Source organism: Diadema setosum, chromosome 10 (assembly GCF_964275005.1).
Source record: "Diadema setosum chromosome 10, eeDiaSeto1, whole genome shotgun sequence".
Classification (NCBI taxonomy): Eukaryota; Metazoa; Echinodermata; class Echinoidea; order Diadematoida; family Diadematidae; genus Diadema; species Diadema setosum.
In genome coordinates this window covers 24,943,850-24,958,346 of record NC_092694.1, presented here as the reverse complement: position 1 = coordinate 24,958,346, position 14,497 = coordinate 24,943,850, and the positions used below count along the sequence as shown (strand labels likewise).

At 35.9% G+C, this 14,497-nt stretch overlaps 1 long non-coding RNA gene across 1 annotated transcript; it reads right to left on the bottom strand.

Annotated features, from left to right (window-relative positions):
* Window positions 1-1,824: 1,824 nt before the first annotated feature.
* LOC140234107 (uncharacterized) lies at window positions 1,825-7,415 on the bottom strand. The gene is made up of 3 exons (XR_011901576.1): window positions 7,072-7,415; window positions 4,652-4,749; window positions 1,825-4,212 (listed from the first exon to the last, which is right to left on the bottom strand). It is a non-coding gene; the product is annotated as an uncharacterized lncRNA (long non-coding RNA).
* Window positions 7,416-14,497: the final 7,082 nt, after the last annotated feature.

Sequence of the window (14,497 nt, the reverse complement as noted above, 5' to 3'; positions counted from 1 at the left end):
GCGAACGGGGAATTTACGCGAGAACTAAACTCAAAAGTGTACTGATTTTTGCGACTTGTGTGATATAGGAACTATATGTTTCATTCAACTTACCACAAATAATTTGTAAATTTATTTATTGCCCCCGATTACTTGAAAGATTTGTCTCATGATATTGAATGGCTAACTTCAGTCTGTGCGTGCGCAGCAGGTAGACACTCTAGGGCCTGGCCGCAATCACTCGTGTTAGTCGTAGAGCAGATTATTTTTAGCGACGCCGACAGGAAAGTCGACATTTACACTTACGCTTCCCGACATGTGATTTGTTTCCAATTAATGTGAGCTGTTGGATATGAATCATAAAGTATTTCCTGTGAGTTTGGTGCCATTTTGCAAGGTGAATTTTGAGATATCTACATGGATACGGAAGTACGCTAGCACTAAACCTACACCAGCTCTGGGATCGCGAAGCGGCGACACTGTGTTAGAATCTACGTGGTCACGCCACTCTTCCGAGATATGGGTCCTGACCTAGTACGTAGGCCTACTGAAACAAACTGTTAGATCTAACATTAGTCCTTGGTGTAAATCGTCGGCATTACCACGAACCGACGCTATTTCGTTTTTGAGCGAAAATGCAGTTCTGAGAAAATCGCGTTTAAAGATCTCACAAGTTTTAGACAACGTTTTCAATGACTTTTCCTGTCTTGTGTGTGAAAATTTTGACAGGGTGATGAGAGTGGAAGTTATTCTTCCTATCCATAGTGTAATTTTAGTGTGAATTCAAAAAATTTACGATATTTTTGTCTTCAAACTCACTGCGTCGGTTCGTAAATCCATCGTTTCTTGCGCGCACCATAGGTTATGTACTTAAGCGCGGGTCCCACGAACCGACGTAAGTTGTATTACGCCGGTTCGTGAGACCCGCGCTGTAGGGCCTGTACAATAGGTAACGTGCAATACGCGTGTATCTACGAACCGTCGCTATTTCATTTTCGTATGTGTTTACATACAAATACTATTAGGGCTATACCTACTTATCAACAATAACCTTATTAATTGAAATTAATTGTCATGTAATGATTGTTGTGATGATTACAATACATTTAGTGATAATTAAGATGATAATACAAGCCAGTTTCTCTTAATTGTTCTAAAAAGAGTGTTGTCATTGTTTTCATCTTCATTTAGTACACGCATGTATTGTTATTATAGCTGTGGTTGATCGTTCCAAAGATTTCTTTGCCCCCCCCCCCCTTTTTTGTGGATATATTATTATTTAACACTTTTGCATTTGGACATCTATGGTAATACATGTATTCGGTATACTGTGTTTCATATTTTTTTACTTTTTACCGTTTTTTTTTTTACTTAATTAACTTACTTTTTCATTTTTTCACATTATTTTTAATTCAAATTCGGTTCACTTCTTTCATAATACACTGTAATTATGAATGTTTGTTCTAAGATGAAGGATACCGCTAAATCTTGGGAAAAAGACGTGCCAGTCAGTAATAATTACTTGTATTTACTCATCTTTCATACTCATGCATGCACTCTGTTATTTCTTTCTCTGAAATAATATATTAATTTCTTTATTTCTTATTATTCCACATATTTGTGACATTTACTTTGTCACAATTTTTATCAGTGTCATTATTGTCATTTGGCTCGCATGCGAATTCACTCATAATTCCTCATTTTCCATCTTTCTCTTTCCTGCTCAACAGATTCTATGATAGCTGCACCTGATCATATAAAGACATAAACTCATCCTGCATGCACTCTTCGAAACTGATAAACTCCTAAAAATACATGAATATCAACACTATCAGAATTTCAAGCTTCATTTTAAATATATAATAATGGTCATGTTTTATTATGCCTTTTGCAGCAATATATTGAAGAGGTACATTATGTAATCGAAGAAACATAGGTCCTCAATAGAATATCAAATTTGAATTATTCAGAGATGAGTAATGACAATGGGAAGGATAACAATTGTGGAAGAGCTCCATAAATCAATACATATCCAATGGCAAATGGAGATGGAATCAAGATTCAAGAATATGTGTAATTCAAGTTCATTATTATATCAGTTCTTGTGTGTTCACAAAAAGAGGAACACAGTTCGAACATGCACACCAAATCTTACATCGTACATTTACATCTATAGAGTGCGGACGGAACATATACAAGAGAAAGAATAACATCCTCAAATTAATATATCAAGCATAACTACATGTATGTATATGACCACTCAAAGATGTTGCTGCATATGCATGAAGCTTGAGAGTGCTGCAACACCCATATGCTCAGATAAAAACTTGATGTATATCATACAAAAGAGAAGAGGTACTGCATGTACATGTAGTTACACTATTCACAGGACAGTAGAGAAAAAGCACGAGAGAGGGAAATGGGTGTCTAAAATAGGTCGATGTAAGGAGTGCCAAGCCAATTAAGTCTCTAATAGAAGTCATACATATATAAGGAAACAAATTAATCACAACATAAATGATCATGCTCATGTTAACCAATAATTAGCATCTAAAAATGTGTGTAGAAAGCCCATAATATCAGCCTTTCGCCCCGAAGGCTTGTATTATGAGAAAAGAGAAATTTTGGCCGACCCCCCCCCTCCCTGTGAATCCTTAATCCACCAGTACTATAAACACATTCTGAGAATGTGTTTTAGTACATGTACTAGCAAATTCACAAGAGGGTTGGGGAAATTCAGCCAAAATTGTGTGTGGCTAAAATAATTAAAAAGAAAGGTCATCAGCAAAACTACGGGGTGGATGCAGACGAATTTTCATGTGATGACTAAAAAATATGCAGCTAAAGGAAAAAAAAAAAAGACGGCGGAGAGGGGCCAAGGCTAATTTGACTCCCCTCCCCCCCCCCCCCACCAAAAAACAAACAAACAAACAAACACCACTGTTTTACAGCACCTTTCAAGGACTCTTAATTTTTTGTTTGTTAAAAACAAACGTCTCGAAGTAAAGAATTCCATATTGTAGGCGAAATGTAGACCGATACAGTGTATAAAGTGTACATCCCAAGCTATTAAAGAAAAAAAAAAAAAACAGATTATGAATATCATTTAAAGTAAGAATTTCAGTGTGTTTAATCATCTTTAGTTGAGTTGCAAATGACATGTACATATTTAATAAGAGCAGTAAACTTCGAAGCGCCCCCAAGCCCTTCTATACTTAATTATTCATGTGTAAAGGTAGCGCCAGGGCACTCTGGTGGTCTAGTGGTTATGACGCTGGTCTAGTAATCCAGAGGTCGTGGGTTCGAATCCTGCTTGGGCTGCCTGTGATTTTTTTTTCACAGCAGCCTACAAACTGCACACTGCAGTTGCGTGCGTTACTACGGATGGAGACAAATGAATAATCTATTATTTTAATATACGATGTTTGACATCCTTATTGCAATCACTTTCTTTAATCGTGAATTTAGAGACATAATGAATTATTATTAAAAGAACTCAAATTTCTGTATTTTGTTGTGAGTTTGCATGGGAACATACACGTATCATAATTTACAATTTTAGTTAGATAAAGAACATCTTATAACAGAACAGTCTAGTGATGGTTGAATAATTATGTCAATTTGTGAAAAGTCCTATCATTTACATGGAGTGCATGTTCCCATGTTTATAAGAATCATACGTGACACATTCAAAGTGGGTTGAAGACAACAAAATAATAAATAAAAGAATAAAGGAGAATAGAACTTAATCTGATTACAGCATCATCTAAATATTGCCAATGTGCACTTAGAAATCTATCAAGATTTATCACAAGGTTATGATTACCACACAAAACCTTCAAGATTTATTATCATGAAATACATACCAATGAACACTTAAAAAAATCTAACGTTCCACATCCACATGAAGCTTTCCTTGATATAAATGTCTCTCTGTAGTGTTATTAAAGTGTAGCAAAATTGTAATTATGACATCACAGAATGGAATGCATTGTTTTCACCTTCAATCTTAGGATCTCCTTTCATGTTTCCACTTTACAATCACATTTCACTGTAGATATACCGTCCTTATGTTGTCGCCCTTCATCCCAATTTCTCCCTTCTATCCTATCTGTAGATTGTCTTCTTTCCTAAGCCATTGTATTCACATTCCTTGATGATCAGCACGATGCTGTACTTTTTTCTTCTTCTCTGAAACAGTCCAGCTCTTCGCTACTGCATGGCATCAGTCATCTGAAAGAAAAGACAGAAATTAAGAACTTTCGATTAAAATCAAACATCATGATACAAGATACAACTTTCATTTTGAGAAAAAGAAATCAGCCAACTAAACTGTAGTTGAAATTATTTTGCTCTATTTATTTAAACATAAAACAAAAAGGTATACAGGATCAAAGAATGTCAAAAAAATACTGCTGTTTTTGATGCATATTCAAATTGTCTCGCATTTTACATATTTTAATGATGCAAGATCTTATGTCTAGCACTTAGTAAGTCTCATGTAGAATTTAAATTATTATTCACATGAATAAATCTGCATGTCCTTGTAAACAAGGCATTGCTTTGAAAAAGCTGAATATTACTAATTGCATCTGGGAAAGAGTGTACGACAATCAAACTTGTTTATTATCAGAGACTTTAACATCTTAATAAGACCTAGACTCTACATTACCATTGTATTCACATCCGTTGGTGATATACACGACCCTGTACTTTTCCTTTTCTTTTCTGAGACAGTCCAGTTCTTCGCTACTACATGGCACCAGTCATCTGAAAGAAAAGAAAGAAATTAAGAACTTTTGATTAAAATCAAACATCATGGCACAAGATACAATTTTAATTTTGAGAAGAAAAAAAAATCAGCCAACAAAACTGAAGTTGAAATTATTTTGCTCTATTTATATTAAACATAAAACAAAATGGTAGGCCTATGCAGGATCAAAGAATGTCAAAAAATGCTGCTGTTCGTATTTGATGCATATTCAAATTGTCTCTTCATTTACACATTTTACTGATGCAAGATATTATGTTTAGCACTTGGTACATGTCTCATGTAGAAATTGAATCATCATTCACATGAATATAAATCTACATGTATTTGTAAACAAGGCATTGCATTGAAATAGCTGAATATTACTACATGTACCTGCATTTGGGAAACAGTCTATGACAATCAAACCTGTTTCTTATCAGAGACTGTAACATCTTAATTAGACCTAGACTCTACATTATCATTCAGCTTTTAAAGGTATTAACCATTCACCTATAAAACACTGGCATTGTCATGTGCATCATATTTCTTTGATACTGCACATATTTTCATGAAGTCTGCACAAGAATGCAAATGAAACACGTCTGCTGTTTGGTATTTATGAAAAAAAAAAATCACTAACCTGGAAGTCCTTGGCCTTAGAAATAACACGTGGCGAGTTAGTAGGAATTGACGTTAAAATAGAATAAGAATAGATCTACTAAATAGGCCTTTGCCTCATGAATGTCTGGTCTAATTATAGACTTAGTGAAGTCTAGACCTTTCACTTTTAAGTTACCAGTGGTTCACAAAATTTATATTATAGATCTAGACTACATCTAGATCTAGACATCTAATACTATTAGACCTTGGCAACTTTTGTCTTTGTGACACGAAATTAACACGTCACGGATGATATTGCGGCGATATCCAACAGGATGACAGTACCACTATTACTGACTCAGTAAGTTGACATAGATAACTAACATCAACTTGTTAACGTACGTTAGAGATGGCACCATATACAAAAGCCGGTGACACTGACACTGACAGATCGAACGACTACGTTTAGACTAACGTTAAAGAGTTAGACTCGCCATCTCAGTAAGTCGGCCAAAGACAAAGTCAATACAGGGCTAAGTCAGTGTTACTGTTATGTTAGGCCTAACAAATGTTAACGGTTACTCGGTTAGGTTAGGTTTACCAGAACTCAAGAGTCCTGGTTAAATCAGTCGAGGGACATTTCTTAGAAGTCCTTCGATTCCAAGAATAAAAAGTGTGAAAGAACAAAGGGAAATAAGGAAAGAAGAAAGGACAAAAGATTATGTATGGCTGCTGTGGAAATCGACAGCGCCACTGTATCACTATCAATCAAGCGTAAATATATAAACGCCATTTGGTTGGGCCACATTCACAAGTTTTAGGGGAAAAAAGCCCCACCGCTGTGCTTAGGTACTCCACTCGAACTAACGTTAGACATACACTACACACAGTACGGTACTAGGGCTGAATTCACAAGTATACTTTAACACTGCACTGTACAGGAAAGCCACCTAACCTGTAGAGTACTCGTAGTGTTTAGGTAGTATCACTAGACCACATACTGTCATAGATGACATCTACACCAACGCTGCACACTGGCACTGGTCCGACGGTCCCTGACCAGGAAAAATCACTGTTGGACACTGACCAGTAACTTTTTCAGGAATGGACCAGTAAAGATTGGGGGAAAAAATGGGTGGACTCTACCTACTATTACCACTAGTCTAGATGTAGATCTAGAGCTAGACTACCGTGTACCGGTATGGCTCTGAACTGTGTTAATTTGACTTGGTCTTAGACTTCAGCTGATCTTAGTTTTAGTAACTGGTACCGGTATTACAAGTAAAGTCTTAACTTAGACTTAATAGTTAGAATTGAAAGTAAAAGTCTAACATGTCTAACTTTATTCTTTACTCTTCCTTTGAGTTTTACTGTTAGACTTTTTTTTTTTTTTTAGTAGCCTACGCCTACTTTGTCAATCTCATGATTTCATTTTCAACTCAAAAGTCAAGGCTTTAAATAGTGTCTTCGAGACTTTGAAATCTTGCAATCTGCATGTCTTGCACACAGACGTTACGACTACAGTACTCAGTAGTCTCAGAAGTAACGACATAAGTTGAAAAGAAACAATAAATAATATGATTTGGGATCTAATTTGAAATTGTATGGCGTTTACAGACTAGGCTTCATAAGCATCACGCGATTGAATACATGGGACTACACACTACCGCAATTAATGGTTATGGTAGTCCAACTGAAACTGTTATTTTGAGCATGATTTTAATAGGATTATAGCTTACCATTCACTTCACTCGTGGACAGTGGGCTGGCTTAGGCCGTCATTCATCTTTCAGAAGGTTTGGTTCTCACTCTGAGATCTGGATTAGGGCCAAAACCTAATTCTAGGCCAGTAAGTTGAACAAAGCTCAAAGTAACGCAACTGCGACAGTTCGTGAAACCCGCATTGCTCTTCACCGTAGCAATTCGGGTTTTACGAACCGGCGTATCTTTCGTGCGTCGGTTCGTGAAACTCCTTTTTCTCAATTTCTCGATATTTCGAGTACCGTCGTTTTTTTCTTTCTTTGATAAAATTAAGAATAATTAATTTTGTGATCTAAAATTTTGGGATTCGGTAGAGTTTTGAAAGCACTTTCATTTGGTACCAATATCTCGATTTTGAAAATTTTGACCAAAATCGAAATAGCGTCAGTTCGTGAAAACGCCGACGAAATGACACCACTTTGAGATTTATCTCGACTACAAAACATCGGAAATCCATAAAGCAGACACCTTACCTGAAAAATCCAGCACAGGAACAACAGTGCCTGCAGGACAAGGGTCCAGATCTAGATCTGGCGTTTGGACTTTCGTCAGGACTTTCTTCAAGTTCTGGCAGCAGGGGTATGTATATCGTTACGCTGTGCCTTATTAGCGCTGTGCACATAGGGCCTACAGCTGCAATGTCGACGGTGAGTGAGTGTAGGGCCTACTCATCAAAACGGAGCTGCCACGTAGAACCTACTCCTTGACTGCTCAGTAGTCCTAGTCCTAGTTCTAGTACTTCAGAGTCTATGTGTACTGGGTACCGTTTTCATCTCACTTAGTGTAAATCGTGCGTGCCGTTGAAGAGAGTCTATCTACATTTGGATTTAGATTCACTCAGCCCTCATCTACGTTAGATAGTTTGAACTGGCGAACCATCGCTCGATCATGATCATCAATGCGTAACGTTACTTACACACAGTCTTCTATAGGCAGCACGTTCGGATAACGATGCCAATTTCATTTTGCATATCTGGAATTTTCCCACAAGTTTTATCTAAATAAAAAGCTGTTGAAGAGATTGCTTTTAAAGATTAATAGATATTGTTTAACATGTTTATTATAGCTCCATATTGCAATTATACTAAATAACAGCTTTTGCAGTACTTCGTGTGAGATTTCATCAGTAAATTGGCATTATGTAGTTCGTCTTCCTAATGTCGGAGTTGTGCACCAAGAGCACCTGTGACGTCGGCCAAATTGTGTGGATCGTTCCATGGCTTGCTCGTTTTCATTAAAAAAAAAAATCATTACAGGCTTATCCTGGGTTTTACAATCCTCTCTTTCCAGTAGTAGGCATCAAAAAAATGTAGATTAGAATTATCAGACAATTAGAAAATGTCAGTACAGTTTTCTCTTAAATGAATCATATTATAGCCTCGTACAAGTACAAGAAATGAATTAATGTAGGGCCTACAATGTACTAGCTAAATAGCATGCACAAATACGTACGAGTCGATCATCTGGAGCCGTTGCACAGACAGTGTGGTGCGATTAGCCTTTATTTATAGACAAAACTTCAAAGAATAGTTCAACGAAAGAGCATGATAATACTATAGTTATGGGTCCTACATTATAAGAGACTGCTTGAAGTGGGAAGGAAGAGAGAGGGAGGTTTTGCTGGTAGGGTACAGCGTGGATAAACATGTTTTTTTTTTTTTTTCAGTGAGCTTTGTTCTGATAAGAAAATGATTGTTCAGCTGTACTTCAAAACAAAAAAGAATGTTGGTCTAATAGTATGCAAACAAATTGTTAATGTGTATGCAGGGGACTAAAATGGAGCTATGCATGTGGATTTCATTTCATTTATTTATTTTATTCACATTTTTTTCAACTAAACATAACACAAAGTAAATCAAAAATGCAATCATAAGCAAATATACATTACAAAGTACGACATTCAATGGTAATTAACAAACTAATAAAGATATGCACACATACCGGAATTACAAAGTTATGTTTGCAGGGTAGAAATGAGAACTTAGAGGTCCACTTAAAAGCATTGCTTGTAGATTTAAGACCACTCTAAAATATCTTCAAAAATATTTATTATAATTACAAGTACGTAATGCATAATATAGAAAAAAAGACAAAATGAAACAAACAACAGAGACACAACAAAATGACATGACTAAACTGAGGGGAATATACGAATAAAAGGATTAGAGCAAAAACAAAATTAAAGGAAGATGGAGAGAAAGAGAGAGAGAGAGAGAGAGAGAGAGAATGCCTGCATGCTGTACAGGATAAACGGAAGAGGAGATGAAATTCTTTATACATTGGATATCGCAACAAAATAAACATTAAATACATCACAGGAACACCACAATCAGACATGTCATAGAGTACAAAATGAAACTCACTCACATTAACATACAGTAACGTATGCACCATAATAACATAATACATTAGCCCGACATTTACAACTACATGTATACAAAAACTGTTAATATGTAAAGTGGTGGAGTAACAAGCCCACTTTACTGTAGAGATTGTAATGGTGGAAGGTTGGAATATAGTATCTTTCATGCCAAGACATGTAATATAAGTTTATGGAGCAACTTGCCCATTTTACTGTTCATAGTGTTTGTAGAACCAGAAAGCTGAAATCTATTCATCACCAAGATACAATAGCTGCTTGGTACACATTATAGTGCCACCACGCAACCTAAAGGTTGAATGAGTTTATGAAACAAAAGAGGTACTGCCACCCAACTTGAATAGTGGATTTAGTGGCAATGACTGGACAGTGGCAATGACTGGACAGTGACTTAGAGGTAGAAAACCACATAAAAGTGACTGCTATTGTTCTACGTTACTTTGAAGTTTGTCACCCTGTGATGCCGTACAAAGAACCAGAGTACAGCATACATGTAAAATGCTTTGTATTAAGTCTTTTTCTCAATCTCCCCCTCTCTCTCCCTATCTCTATATCTGCCTCTTTGTCTCGCTCTCTCTCTCCCTTACCATTCATGGTCAGTTTTTGTATAAAGTTTTTGTATAAAGTTTCTTTGAGAAGGGTTTTTCAGGAAAACTTGGGAATGATACCAGATATAAGTATTATGGAATAGTAGGAGCAAAAGAGTGTATGTAGTATATATTGGAGTCGATACTTCGGGTCAGTCTCTCTCCCCAGGGAGGTGGATTCCCACCTCCCTGCTCTCCTCCCCAAGCCCTGTGAAGTGGAAGGACGTGTTCCAGTTTCTCCGAGACCGAGCTGTTATACTTAAATGCTTTAATGGAGAAACTCAACCTTTTGCATCTATGCACCAAAATCCGTCCTGACATAACTAAGTCGTGTCTACTGTACATCAGTTCAAAGTTGTTAAGATGTTTCGAATGATATTTTATGGACGCTTTGCTGTACATTCGAAACGGTCTGTAATAATTATGTTGGTCGATCTAAGGAGGAGTCAAATGACTACTTGGTGTTTTGAGGACCAGACATGCAGCTTTTGGAATGTGCAGCAATCCCGAAGTAACTTTCATTTGGACAAGGACCCCCCCCCCCCCACAACTGCATAGATGTTTCGAATGATATTTTATGGACGCTTTGCTGTACATTCGAAACGGTATGTAATAATTATGTTGGTTGATCTAAGGAGGAGTCAAATGACTACTTAGTGTTTTGAGGACCAAACATACAGCTTTCGGAGTGTGCAGCAATCCCGAAGTAACTTTCATTTGGACATGGACCCCCCCCCCCCCCCCAACTGTATGTGTGAGTCAACTCAACGCAGAGATGTCTTCAAGTCGTCATTCGCGGCTCCTCTTCACTTCATGAACTGAGCGCTCCAACGAGATTCGCCATCAGTTTGCATGTTAAGTCGACCGCGAGGACTGTAGTTGTGAGCATTTTGCGTGAATAATGAATGGTAGAAACCCAATTCCCTTCATTGAATATCAGAGTGGACTTATATGTGAGTACATTCTTATCTCAGTCATTTGTATATGTATAATAACTCTTTATATTTTTCATGGTTAAAAGATATCAAACTTGTTGCTCTGATGCCTGACTTTGAATAAATCTCAACACCAACAAGGTGATTAATGTAATCCAATGTGTACCACATTGTCTGTCACTGCTTTGACGCCCACATATTTAGTTTGCTTAATGTTTCTGTGTGATATATCCATTTGGATGAAATTATGTATTCGGGGTGAGAATAAGCCATCCTGACAAGTGACTTTATTCTACATACACTAATAACACCCCCTCACAAATATACGGCTGTATATCACTTTCATATAATCATTCCACTCATAAATATATTTGATGATATCCTTTCATACATCATCATTATACACCAAACAATATACTACCACCTACATATCCCAATATATTTGTATAATTCACTCCAAAAATTAATATATATATATATATATATATATACATTTATATATATATCATAACCATGGCAGCGCCTTATCAAAATAACACCAAATGTGTCTTGCATGTACACCTGTAAATCATTACATATTCCAAATTTAAAATCACATAACTTAGATACTGTGGGAATAATTCACTCCACACACACAAAAAAAAAAAAAATACCACAACATTGCTTTCTCTATCAAACACAAACGAGAAACATACCTACAAATCTACACCTCACTTTCATCATCACCAAATTTGAACTCAATTACTTCAACTTATAAAGATAATCACTCAATATCACCATATACCCCAGATTTCATCAGAATTAACTGCGAGCTGTAGAAAAGTTCGCGACGTAAGCTTTTCGACGAACCGCCAGACCGCCCGACCAATCACATACAATTCATAGTTACCTTCTTATACTCTTTGGATATGGGAGAGTATGATGATAATAATAATAATAATAAATACACCAAAACTAATCATAACAACTTATCTAATTACTCTGGCATTATACGTGTGAATGGAATCCGGGACAAAAGCACAACGGGTACGCTTAGTGCGAGGAGGACAGAGTCTGATACCTGATCTGTTCAGGCAATATTAACAGTACACACGGTGTGTTATATCGGTCATAATCTTGTTTACTTTGACCATCATTCTTTCCACGTGTAAATCCTGTACCACTGGCAATTCCAACCCAATGATCTTTTACCACTTTCGCGGTCTATCGATTTTATATTACTTGAGATGGCGCCTAGTAAGTTGAAAACTTGGAGAGGGCCATTCAGAGGATTTAATCCTGAGCCTGAGGAGATCTCTGTGTTGTATTGTATCCACGGAATTATCAGTTAATGCAATCTGGATGAAATTTGTTATGCTTCTGCTTCCAGATTGAGCTTAGACTTGAAGCTATTCACAGATGTTGTCTAGCCTTGTCCTTTTGTGTAAGATTGCCATAAAAACAAATCAAGTTATACATGACAATAGATTGGATAAAGGAATTGTAGAAAAGAACCATCAGTGTTCTGTCCAGCCTCAGTTTGCTCAATTATTGCCTGATGATTGAGGATGTATTTCGGACAGCAGCTCGTGACTGCATGCAGCTGTGGAAAAATTATGGAAATGAAATGCCTAATGTCATTACTTTATAATGTGATGTTTTCATTGCGTCAGGGTGTTATACTGATGATGAATCTTTATTTGCTGTAACCTATATGATAATGAAAAATAAATATCTCAGCCAGAATTAAAAAAAAAAAATGAATAACGCTTAAAGAGTTTAATGATGGAGATTTTTTTTTTTTTCAGAACTTAAGGGATATCAAAATTTAGAGCCGGTGTGTATAAATATATGAAGAGTTTGTTCGCAAAAACCGATAAGTCCATTTTTTAAGATTTTGAAGTACGGTCTCTGTCATAAAGTACAAAATAATACCTTTTAAATGATATATTGGTCACGACATATAAAGGTACATTTTTGAAGTTATGGTCAAAAGAAGCAAAAATAATCTTATTATTCTCTTTATTTTTCTTGACCTTTAATCGCAAATATCTCCATTTGGCAAATATGGACTTATCGGTTTTTGCGAACAAACTCTTCATATTCTGAGCTAAAGGTTCTCAAAAGGGGTAGATGAAACTCAGACCGCCTAGCAGGATGATCATCAAACCATTGATTTCGTGGAAACATTGAATTAAAGCTATTGGGGAGAACAATTGTGTTGTAGATGAACATGAATTGACCCAGTTGAAAAAGAAACAAATCTTTAATTTTTTAAATCTTATATATCTTTAATGAATAATGAATGTGAGTGGCGAAACACCACAGATAATACGAAGTAGGGCCTACTTTTTGCAGTAACAATAATTTATCTAATAAAATTTGATGGGCGCTGTCCCATGCTAAAATTTCGTATTTGAGATAAGGTAATATTAAAGAAAATACAATGTTAACAAAGAAGACGTTGGAATGTGATACCAATATTACGCGTAATCATTTTACTTATTTTAATAACATGAGGCCTCCACGAAAATTTTTCATCTACTGTGATACCCCAAAATTTTACTTAGGATACACGATCTAATCGAGTATCATCAAAATAATATGTGTGCTTAATATTCATAAGGATTTACTAAAAAAAAAAAGCGTATACTTAATTTTCTGAAGGTTTTATGAATATCTTATCCACTGAGTTACTTTTTTTTTTCAAATCAGATTTGACGGTGTCTACGAGATTAATTTGGTTTTGATGAGAACAGAAAACATTTGAATCATCGAAATGCATAAATGAGAATATGTCAGATGATTTGCAGAAGTCATTGATATAGACTATAAAAAGTAAAGGACCTAATGTTTATTACCCTGAGGGACGCCACATTAAATAAATTGAAACTTGAGTTATTCTCGTTCAGAGAATATTGTTTTTCAGTTCTCCTGAACCACTCCAAGGGCTTCTCCCGTATGCCATAATGAGACAATGGATTAAAATTTCTTTATTTAAAGCTGTTGATTTAAAGCTATTATAACTCGAGATGAATAACATTTTCCTTTGTTTACTTTCTCCTTATTTTTCTCCTTCGCACTCTCAATCTCTTCTTTATTTTTTGTTTTTAATTCTATGTTTGTTTTTTTCTCTCTCTGTTAGCCTACCGCTTTTACCCTTTTTACTTTTTATTTAAATAATGTTTCCATTTTGGGGTACGTTAGGCCATATTTCTGTCTGTTTCCCATCAATTCATGTTACATGTAGTTTACAATAGATGTTTTTCATTTTCTTATCTCTTTTCATTTCTGTCTATCCCATCGCCACTATTGGCTTCACACCTTTTACGTGTGCATGTATTATGTATTTCCATTAAAAATGTACATGTTTATATAAATGAAACTTAATGTTTACGAAGAGAAAATGTAACTTTTTTGTGGAACACCAGATTTCGGACATAGGTGCACTGTTTGGATATTCAAGTTAGGGTATCACTATAGTAGAATTCAAAAATTTACGTAAGTTTGTTATACCCCATAT